Below are 12,500 nucleotides of genomic sequence, written 5' to 3'. Positions count from 1 at the left end.
GAGGTTGCTCAAGATGCTGCACCGAACACACACAGAATGCACAAGGAGAAGCTCACTCAAGAGACAAGAAGAGAGATGGAGGCCAAAACGTTTTCTTGCTGATTTCTTCTTCTTCTTCCACACACTTTACAATGTACACAAAGTATAGATAAGATATAACATAAAAGGAAAGTGGCCTACTAAGTCAAACAATGCATAACCGACTACACTAGTCGACTGGCGCTATAACTATGCCAGCTGTAAATAGGTGTAACAACCTGAATATAATAAGTAATGAGTCAGTGGCCATGTGAGAGTCATAATGATCACCGACGTGCTAAGTGTAGACGTGTGGACCCATCTAACCAGGCGGTCCATCATCCATGTCCACATGTGTTGAGCTTGCCATCTCAACACTCCCCCTCAAGCTCAACTGCATCTCTGCAACTCCAAGTAAGCTTCGAAACTTTTGAAGCTTCTCTGTACCCAATGCCTTCGTGAAGATGTCAGCTATCTGATCCTGTGTGCTGACATACACCAAGTCAATCTCACCTGCTAGTACCTTCTCTCTCACAAAGTGGTAGTGTACCTCAATATGTTTTGTCCTGGCATGGAACACAGGGTTCCTAGCCAACTGTATACTGCTCATGTTGTCACAATAAATGACAACTGAACCTTCCACCTGCACATCCAAATCAGCCAATAGCTTTTGCAGCCATACTACCTCACATGCTGCAACAGCAGCACCTCTATACTCAGCCTCTGTACTCGACAAAGCAACTGTAGATTGCTTTTTGCTGCTCCATGCAACTGCTGCACTACCAAGAGAGAACATGTATCCACTGGTAGATCTTCTATCAGACATACTACCAGCCCAATCTGCATCTGTGTATCCAAACACCTGTACATCTGTACCTGCCTCATAGAAAAGTCCATAATGTAATGTGGACTTCACATATCTCAATATGCGTCTGACTGCATCCAAATGTGGCTTTCTAGGTACTTGCATAAACTGACTCACAAGACCAACATCGTAGCTCAAGTCTGGCCTTGTAATAGTCATGTAGATCAAACTCCCCACTATCCTCCTGAACATAGTAGGGTCTTCTATCTCATCCCCAACATCAGCACTCAGCTTTACATTCTGCTCCAACGGGACTGAAAGTGGTTTGCATGCAGTCATACCATACTTGGACAACATATCCAAGCCATACTGTCTTTGGGACAGCCATATACCATCATCACATCTGATCACCTCAATGCCAAGGAAGTACCTTAGCTCACCTAAATCCTTCATCTCAAACTTCATCTTCAAATAGCCCTTGACTTCAGCAATTCCACTATCACTGTCACCTGTAATAATCAAGTCATCCACATAGATGACTATGATGACCAAACCTGCATCTCCCTTTCTCACATAAAGTGAGTGATCAGCATCAGAAACATAAAAGCCAATATTGACAAGATACTCTCTAATCTTGTCAGACCATGCTCTAGGTGCTTGCTTGAGCCCATAGAGTGCCTTCTTCAACCTGCACACATACGTGGGATGCTCTAAATCTTCATAACCTGCTGGCTGATCCATAAACACTTCTTCTTGCAAATCACCATGCAAGAAGGCATTCTTTACATCCATTTGCTGCAACCTCCAACCTTTGGCTGCTGCCAAAGCAATCACACATCTGACAGTTGCCATCCTAGCAACTGGACTGAAGGTTTCATCATAATCTATGCCATATGTCTGGGCATAGCCTTTTGCAACCAGCCTAGCTTTGTACCTGCTAATAGAACCATCTGCATTGTGCTTAATCTTATAAACCCACTTACATCCAATAGCTTTCTTTCCCTTCGGCAATGATACTAGATCCCAAGTCTTATTGGCCTCTAATGCAGCCATCTCCTCATCCATTGCTGCATCCCAATGAGCATGACCAACAGCCTCCTCAAAACATGTGGGCTCAACATCCTCAACTAGTTTCACCATATAAGCATAATGGTGAGCTGCATAACCTTCAAAACCAAATCTTTTAACAGGGTATCTCACCCTGCTACCACTGGATCACTCAATGGAGTCTTTGCATTAACACGTGCTCTCTGCACACCTGGAGTCCTCACTGAAGGAATGCCAAGCTCATCATCCAAGCTCTCTGAGCCACTGGAGTCTCCATCAAGAACTGCATCAATGCCTTCAGACACTTTATTCTTTCCTTTGTCTTTACCTGTAGTGCTACTAGATGCACTCAAAGATGTAGAGGTACTCCTTAGTCTCCCAGACCAAGGACTACCAGATGATGTCTCTGGTCCACTAAGAGTCCGTGATTCTTGCCTTTCAGCCTGCACATGAGTGTCATGATCATCATCAACATCCAATGCATCACCACTAGATGCATACCAACTGCTCATTTCATCAAAGATGACATCCCTGCTCACTCTGAACTTACATGTGACAGGGTTGTAACAGCGATACCCTTTCTGCTCTAAAGAGTATCCAATAAAGATACACTTTTCAGCTTTTGGATCTAGTTTCTTCCACAACTCATCTGGCACATGAACATATGCAATGCAGCCAAATACTTTCAAGTGTGAAACATCAGGCTTCTTACCTGTAAAACATTCTTCGGGGGTCATACCATGAACTGCAGCTGTGGGAGTTCTCTTCATAATATAAACAGCAGTATGAACAGCCTCAGACCAAAAATGCTTAGGCATATTCTTTTCAGCCATCAAGGTGCGTGCAACTTCTGCAATATGCCTGTTTTTCCTTTCTGCAACCCCATTTTGCTGTGGGGTATACCTGCATGTGAACTGTCTCTTTATCCCATGAGACCTCAGAAAATCACTGAACTCATTGGAGAGGTACTCTCCCCCTCCATCTGACCTCAAGCACTTTACTTTCAAGCCTGTTTCTCTTTCAACTGCAGCCTTGAAAGTTCTAAAGTGCTCAAAAGCTTCACTCTTTTCCTTCATAAAATATACCCACAGCTTTCTAGAACAATCATCAATGAATGTGACGAAATATGAACTACCTCCAAGAGATACATTTTGTGTAGGCCCCCAAATGTCTGTATGCACAACATCAAGGATATTTCTGCTTACATCTCTGTCATGTGAAAAGGGTTGTCTTGCCTGCTTACCAAACTGACATGCTTCACATACCTTCTGAAATTCTGCAACTTTAAAAGTAGGCAAACCTGTAACCAACCCTTTGGACTGCATTAATTTCAGCCTTTGTACATTTGCATGTCCAATGCGTTTGTGCCAAATTTCAATGTCTGCAACAACACCTTTTCCTTTGGCATACATAGCAGCATTCATAGTAGGAATTTCAGCATCTAGAGTGAACATACGTCCAACTCTACTTCCCTTTGCTACCAACCTGCACTTGTCATTGAAGTCTTCTACAAAGCAGCCCCTTGCATTAAATTTGACTTGCAGCCCTTGCTCTACCATTTGACCGACTGACACCAAGTTCTTTGTAATAGATGGCACATGCAATACATCTGAAAGACTCTTTGTCTTACCATCATGCAAGGACAAGGGAACTTTTCCAATGTGTGAAATTGGGTGGCATGAGTCATCACCCGTCTGCACGTAACCTGCATTCTGCAAATCCTGCATCTCTCCAAACCATTCTGCATGGCTGGTCATATGATTGGATGCACCTGAATCAACATACCAAACATCTTCATGTGTTCCCTTTCCTGTAACAGCATTCACCATATGCTGCATAACGAACAAACGTTCATTTTTGTCTTCATTCTGTCGTGAAGACGATGCATAGTTTCCTTGCTGCAACTTACCACTGCGGATATCATCTCTCTTAGCATAACATTGGGCTGCAATATGACCTGTTTTGCCACAGTAGTGGCACACAATACCAGAGTTGTTAGAACCTCTGTTCTGCCATCCACCTCTTCCTCTAAAGCTCCCCCTGCCTCTAAAGTTACCACGACCTCCTGAAACCTGCATATCGCCAAATTGCTGATTCAATCTGTTTTGCTGGTTGTCACTACCACGTCCTGTACCACGGCCTCTTGAAGAGAACCTGCCACGTCCCCTTCCAGAACTGGAGTAGAAAGCCTAGACCTGTTCACCACTTCTTTCAGATGTCTCACTCTGCATGTTGATCTCTTCAGTGATCATAAGGGAGACCAATTCATCGAAATCTGGAAATGGCTTTCTGACATATACGGAAGTTACAAAAGACTTCCAAGCCTTTTCATTGTTAAGTCCACCCAAGGTAGACGACACCAAATCATCATCATCGGGCATTGCATCAATCGCTGCCAATGCATCTGCAATGCTTCTTACCTTCAGTGCATACTCATTGATAGACATCTTCCCTTTCTTTAATGTATTCAACTCTTGCTTGAGTTGAATCTTTCGTGCCTTTGTATTTACAGAAAACATACTTTCAAGTATGGTCCAAGCTGCATATGAATTCTCTGCATTTCTAATGTGTCCCAGCATATTATTGTCAATTACTGCAGACAACCAATACATGACCTTTTTATCCTTTGCATTCCATTCTTTCCGTGCCTTTGTCTCTTCTGCAGTTGGAGGATCACTCATCTCCGGCTCCTTTTCTTCACCTGAAACGAACTCGTAGAGGCCTTTTCCAATAAGGAAGTTCGTGACACGAAACTTCCATGAAGGGTAGTTGTTCTTGTCGAGCTTCTCAATGATAGGGCTTCCACTGTTCTCTGCCATTATCACAAAATTAATACCAAACAGCAAGCAAATCTTCTGCAACCCTTGACCTGTAGTGCACAGCAATACACCAAACAGTCTTTTTCACTGTCTGCTCAACAATACATGCAATCTGCAACCAATTTGCAGATAAACCTTGTGTTTACTCACTGGTAAACACCTTTGAACTTACAGATCTGAAATCTGTAACCTGCGCACCCACGTTCGGTCAATACAGTCGAAGTCACAGCGTACCCTGAAACTGCTGTCTGCAACCTTGCGACTCTAAAACGGGCCCTGAAACGGCCTCAGATGCCCAAAATAACTGTGGAAAAGCCCTAAAGGGTTTATCTGCAGAATACACAGCGCTCTTCGCGCACACCAAATCTCACTGCAATCTGAGATTTTTGCTCTGCCCTGCTTCCGGTGCCTCCACAGGCACTATCCAAGAGAAGAAGTGGAAGAATGGGAGAGATTCTTACCCGTAGCTTGCTTGCTCGAACCTTGCTTCTTCTCCTTTGCTTCAACCTTCGAAATCAGCCTCTCTCAATGGCGCGGCTCTGATACCATGTCAAGAATCACGTAGTGGAGGAGGTTGCTCAAGATGCTGCACCGAACACACACAGAATGCACAAGGAGAAGCTCACTCAAGAGACAAGAAGAGAGATGGAGGCCAAAACGTTTTCTTGCTGATTTCTTCTTCTTCTTCCACACACTTTACAATGTACACAAAGTATAGATAAGATACAACATAAAAGGAAAGTGGCCTATTAAGTCAAACAATGCATAACCGACTACACTAGTCGACTGGCGCTATAACTATGCCAGCTGTAAATAGGTGTAACAACCTGAATATAATAAGTAATGAGTCAGTGGCCATGTGAGAGTCATAATGATCACCGACGTGCTAAGTATAGACGTGTGGACCCATCTAACCAGGCGGTCCATCATCCATGTCCACATGTGTTGAGCTTGCCATCTCAACACCCTCCCCCCTCCCCCAACACACACCACCCCACCCCCCTCCCAAAATTCGGCCAACCCCCTCAACACACACCACACCACACACCCCCTCCCCCCTCTCCAAAATTTGCCCCCCCCCCCGCCCCCAACACAAACCACCCCTCCCCCCCCCCAAAAAATCGCGCCCCCCCCCTCAATACACACCTCCCCACCCCCCCCCTCAACAAACACCACACCACCCCTCCCCCCCCCCTCAAAAATCCCCCCCCCCCCCCTCAACACACACCACACCACACCACCCCTCCCCCCCCCCCCAACACACACCACCCCCCCCCCCAACACACACCACACAACCCCTCCCCCCCCTCAAGAATTCCCCGCCCCCCCCCTCAACACACACCACACCACCCCTCCCCCCCCCCCTCATAAATCCCCCCCCCCTCAACACAGACCACATCACACCACCCCTCCCCCCCCCTCCAAATTTTGCCCCCCCCCCAAAAAATTGGCCCCCCCCCTCAACACACACCACACCACACCACCCCTCCCCCCCCCTCCAAAATTCGCCTCCCCCCCCTCAACACACACCACACCACCCCTCCCCCCCCCTCTCAAAAATCCCCCCCCCCCCAACACACACCACACCACCCCTCCCCTTCCCCCCCTCGAAATTTCGCCCCCCCCTCAACACACACCACCCCACCCCTCCCCCCCCCCCCTCCAAATTTCGCCCCTTCTCCCCCCCAAAAATTCGCCCCCCCCCCCCCCCCTCAACACACACCACACCACACCACCCCTCCCCCCCCCACCCCCCTCAACACACACCACCCCACACCACCCCCCCCAAAAATCCCCCCCCCCCCTCAACACACACCACCCCACCCCCCCCCCCCAACACACACCACACCACCCCTCCCCCCCCCTCAAAAATTCCCCCCCCCCTCAACACACAAAACACCACCCCTCCCCCCCCCCTAAAACACACCACACCACACCACCCCTCCCCCCCCCGTTCCAAATTTTGCCCCCCCCCCCCCAAAAAATTGGCCCCCCCCTCAACACACACCACACCACACCACCCCTCCCCCCCCCTCCAAATTTCGCCCCCCACCCCCCTCAACACACACCACCCCACACCTCCCCTCCCCCCCCCAAAAATTCCCCCCCCCCCCAACACACACCACCACATCCCCCCCCCCTCAACACACACCACACCACCCCTCCCCCCCCTCAAAAATCCCCCCCCCCCAACACACAAAACACCACCCCTCCCCCCCCCCCCCTCAAAAATCCCCCCCCCCCCAACACACACCACACCACACAACCCCTCCCCCCCCCCTCCAAATTTTGCCCCCCCCCCCCAAAAAATTTGGCCCCCCCCCCTCAACACACACCACACCACACCACCCCTCCCCCCCCCTCCAAAATTCGCCCCCTCCCCCCCCCCCTCAGAAATCGCCCCCCCCCCCCCTCAACACACACCACACCACACCACACCAACCCTCCCCTTCCCCCCTCCAAATTTCGCCTTCCCCTCAACACACACCACCCCAGCCCTCCCCCCCCCAAAAATTCGCCCCCCCCCGTCCAAATTTCGCCCCTTCCCCCCCCAAAAATTCGACCCCCCCCCCTCAACACACACCACACCACACCACCCCACACCACGCCTCCCCCCCCTCAAAAATTCCCCCCCCCCCCCCCCCCCTCAACACACACCACACCACACCACCCCTCCCCCCCCCCCTCAAAAATCCCCCCCCCTCAACACACACCACACAACCCCTCCCCTTCCCCCCCTCCAAATTTCGCCACCCCCTCAACACACACCACCCCACCCCTCCCCCCCCCCGCCCCCAAAAAATTCCCCCCCCCCCCCCCAACACACAACACCCCACCCCCCCCCCCCCAAAAAAATTCGGCCACCCCCCTCAACACACACCACACCACACACCCCCTCCCCCCCTCCAAAATTTGCCCCCCCCCCCCCCCCGCCCCCAACACAAACCACCCCTCCCCCCCCCCAAAAAATTCGCGCCCCCCCCCCTCAATACACACCTCCCCACCCCCCCCCCCTCAACAAACACCACACCACCCCTCCCCCCCCCCTCAAAAATCCCCCCCCCCCCCCTCAACACACACCACACCACACCACCCCTCCCCCCCCCCCCAAAAAATCCCCCCCCCCCCTCAACACACACCACCCCACCCCCCCCCCCCAACACACACCACACAACCCCTCCCCCCCCCCTCAAAAATTCCCCGCCCCCCCCTCAACACATACCACACCACCCCTCCCCCCCCCCCTCAAAAATCCCCCCCCCCTCAACACACACCACATCACACCACCCCTCCCCCCCCCCTCCAAAAATTGGCCCCCCCCAAAAATTTCCCACCCCTCCCCCCTCAACACACACCACCCCACCCCCCCCCAACACACACCACACCACCCCTCCCCCCCCCCCAACACACACCACACCACCCCTCCCCCCCCCCCCGCCCCCAAAAAATTCGCCCCCCCCCTCCCCAACACACACCACTCCACCTTCCCCCCAAAAAAAATTCGGCCACCCCCCTCAACACACACCACACCATACCACACCACACCACCCCTCCCCTTCCCCCCCTCCAAATTTCGCCTTCCCCTCAACACACACCACCCCACCCCTCCCCCCCCCCCAAAAAATTCGCCCCCCCCCGTCCAAATTTCGCCCCTTCCCCCCCAAAAAATTCGCCCCCCCCCCCCCCCTCAACACACACCACGCCACACCACCCCTCCCCACCCCCCCCCCTCAACACACACCACCCCACACCACCCCTCCCCCCCCCCTCCCCCCCTCAACACACACCACACCACCCCTCCCCCCCCCTCAAAAATCCCCCTCCCCCTCAACACACACCACACCACCCCTCCCCTTCCCCCCCTCCAAATTTCGCCCCCCCCTCAACACACACCACCCCACCCCTCCCCCGCCCCCGCCCCCAAAAAATTCGCCCCCCCCAACACACACCACCCCACCCCCCCCCCCAAAAATTCGGCCACCCCCCTCAACACACACCACACCACACCACCCCTCCCCCCCCTCCAAAATTTGCCCCCCCACCCCCCGGCCCCAACACACACCACCCCTCCCCCCCCCCAAAAATTCGCGCCCCCCCCTCAATACACACCTCCCCACCCTTTCCCCCCCCCCCCTCAACACACATCACACCACCCCTCCCCCCCCTCTCAAAAATCCCCCCCCCCCTCAACACACACCACACCACCCCTCCCCTTCCCCCCCTCCAAATTTCGCCCACCCCTCAACACACACCACCCCACCCCTCCCCCCCCCCCCCAAAAATTCGCCCCCCCCCTCAACACACACCACCCCACACCACACCACCCCTCCCCCCCCCCTCAAAAAATCCCCCCCCCCCCGCCCTCAACACCCACCACCCCACCCCCCCCTCAACACACACCACACCACACCACCCCTCCCCCCCCCCGCCCCTCAAAAATCCCCCCCCCCCCCCCTCAACACACACCACACCACACCACACCACACCACACCACCCCTCCCCTTCCCCCCCTCCAAATTTCGCCCCCCCTCAACACACACTACCCCACCCCTCCCCCCCCGCCCCAAAAATTCGCCCCCCCTCCAAAATTCGCCCCTTCCCCCCCCAAAAATTCGCCCCCCCCCTCCAAAATTCGCCCCCCCCCTCAAGAATTCCCCCTCCCCCTCAACACACACCACACCACACCACCCCTCCCCCCCCCCTCAACACACACCACACCACCCCTCCCCTTCCCCTCCACCAAATTTCGCCCCCCCCTCAACACACACCACCCCACCCCTCCCCCCCCCAAAAAAATTCGCCCCCCTCCCCCTCCAAATTTCGCCCCTTCCCCCCCCCAAAAATTCGCCCCCCCCCCTTGAACACACACCACACCACACCACACCACCCCTCCCCCCCCCCACCCCCCCCCCCCCAACACACACCACCCCACACCACCCCACACCACCGCTTCCCCCCCCCCCCCCCCGTCAAAAATTCCTACCCCCCCCCCTCAACACACAAAACACCACCCCTCCCCCCCCCCCTCCACGTCGCGTCATGGAGGGTGGGTGGGTGTGTTAAGGGGAGGGGAGCACGTCGCGTCGTGTCAGGCCATGGGGCGCGGGGGGGGGGGGGGGGCATGGCGTTGGGTGGGTGTGTGTGTTAAGGGGAGGGTGGCACATCGCATCGTGTCGTGTCATGGGGGGGCGGGGAGGGGGGGATCCCATGGGGGGGGATGTCATAGGGAGGGGGGGGCGCGTCGCATCGTGTCGTGTCATGGGGGGGGGGTGAGGATGTCATGGGGGGGGGGCGCGTCGCATCATGTCGTGTCGTGGGGGGGGGGTGGGGTGAGGATGTCATGGGGGGGGGGGGTGAGGATGTCATGGGGGGGGGGGCGCGTCGCATCATGTCGTGTCGTGGGTGGGGGGGCTGGGGTGGGGATGTCATGGGGGGGGGGGGCGCGGCACGTCGCGACATGGTGTGGTGTGTGTTGAGAGGGGAAGGGGGGGCGCGTCGTGTCGTGTCGTGTCATGGCGGGGCGCGTCGCGTCGCGTCGTGTCATGGGTGCTGGGGGGGGATGTCATGGGGGGGCCGAATTTTTGAGGGGGGGGTGGTGTGTGTTGAGGGGGGAGGCGAATTTTTGAGGGGGGGACGACATGGGGGGGCGCATCGCGTCGTGTCGTGTCATGGGGGATGGGGGGATGTCATGGGGGGGGGAGGGGGGTTGTCATGTTATGTTGGGGAGGGGGCGCGTCGCGTCATGTCGGGGCATGGTGGGGGGGAGGGGGCATCGCGACACCCCGCGTCACCCCCCACGACACGGCACACTCCCCCACCCCACCCCACCGCACCCCCCTACGACGCGGCGCCTCCCCCCCCACCCCACCTCGAAAAACCCCGCTCCATCCACAGCACCCCACCACTCCTCCAAAAACCAGGCTCGACCCACCGTGCCCCGCCTCACTCCCCCACGACACGGCGCACCCTTCACCCCACCGCACCCCCCCACGATGCCCCCCGCACCCCACCTCGAGAAACCCCGCTCCCTCCACACCACCCCACCACGCCTCCGAAAACCCCGCTCGACCCACCCCACCTCACGTGAGCCCCCCCATGACACGGCACACCCCCCACACCCCACCGCACCCCCCCACGACACGGCGCACCCCCCACCCCCCCTCACCCCACGTCGAAAACCCCCGCTCGACCCACCCAACCCCGCGTCACTCCCCCATGACACGGCACACCCCCCCACCCCACCGCACCCCCCCACGACGCCCCCCCCCGCACCCCACCTCGAAAAACCCCGCTCCCTCCACGCCACACCACAAATGCCTCCAAAAACCCCGCTCGACCCACCCCACCCCGCGTCACCCCCCCACGACATGGCGCACCCCCCACCCCACCGCACCCCCCAACGACGCCGCCCCGCACCCCACCTCGAAAAACCCCGCTCCCTCCATACCACCCCACCACGCCTCCGAAAACCCCGCTCGACCCACCCCACCTCGCGTCAGCCCCCCACGACACGGCACACCCCCCACACCCCACCGCACCCCCCCACGACGCGGCGCATATCCCCCCCCCCCCCCGCACCACACCTCGAAAAACCCCACTCGACCCACCCAACCCCGCGTCACTCCCCCAGGACACGGCGCACCCCCCCACCCCACCGCACCCCCCCACGACGCGGCGCATATCCCCCCCCCCCTCCCCGCACCCCACCTCGAAAAACACCGCTCGACCCACCCCACCCCGCGTCACCCCCCCACGACACGGCGCACCCCCCCACCCCACCGCACCCCCCCACGACGCCCCCCCCACACCCCACCTCGAAAAACCCCGCTCCCTCCACGCCACACCACCACGCCTCCGAAAACCCCGCTCGACCCACCCCACCCCGCGTCTCCCCCCCACGACACGGCGCACCCCCCCACCCCACCGCACCCCCCCACGACGCCCCCCGCACCCCACCTCGAAAAACCGCGCTCCCTCCACAGCACCCCACCTCTCCTCCAAAAACCCCGCTCGACCACCCCCACCCCGCGTCACCCCCCACGACGCCCCCCCGCACCCCACCTCGAAAAACCCCGCTCCCTCCACAGCACCCCACCTCTCCTCCAAAAACCCCGCTTGACCACCCCAACCCCGCGTCACTCCCCCATGACACGGCGCACCGCCCCACCCCACCGCACCCCCCCACGACGCCCCCCCGCACCCCACCTCGAAAAACCGCGCTCCCTCCACAGCACCCCACCTCTCCTCCCAAAACCCCGCTCGACCACCCCCACCCCGCGTCACCCCCCACGACGCCCCCCCGCACCCCACCTCGAAAAACCCCGCTCCCTCCACAGCACCCCACCTCTCCTCCAAAAACCCCGCTTGACCACCCCAACCCCGCGTCACTCCCCCATGACACGGCGCACCGCCCCACCCCACCGCACCCCCCCACGACGCCCCCCCGCACCCCACCTCCAAAAACCGCGCTCCCTCCACAGCACCCCACCTCTCCTCCCAAAACCCCGCTCGACCACCCCCACCCCGCGTCACCCCCCACGACGCCCCCCCCCGCACCCCACCTCGAAAAACCCCGCTCCCTCCACAGCACCCCACCTCTCCTCCAAAAACCCCGCTTGACCACCCCAACCCCGCGTCACTCCCCCATGACACGGCGCACCCCCCCACGACGCCCCCCCCGCACCCCACCTCGAAAAACCCCGCTCCCTCCACACCACCCCGCCACGCCTCCAAAAAACCGCGCTCGACCCACCCCACCCCGCGTCACGGCGCACCCCCCCCCCCCCACCCCACCTCGAAAAACCGCGCTC

The sequence above is a fragment of the Lygodium microphyllum genome, chromosome 18 (assembly GCF_053477565.2).
Source record: "Lygodium microphyllum isolate KBCC chromosome 18, Lygodium_microphyllum_v1.1.10, whole genome shotgun sequence".
NCBI lineage: Eukaryota > Viridiplantae > Streptophyta > Polypodiopsida > Schizaeales > Lygodiaceae > Lygodium > Lygodium microphyllum.
Note: the sequence above shows the minus strand (reverse complement) of the source record.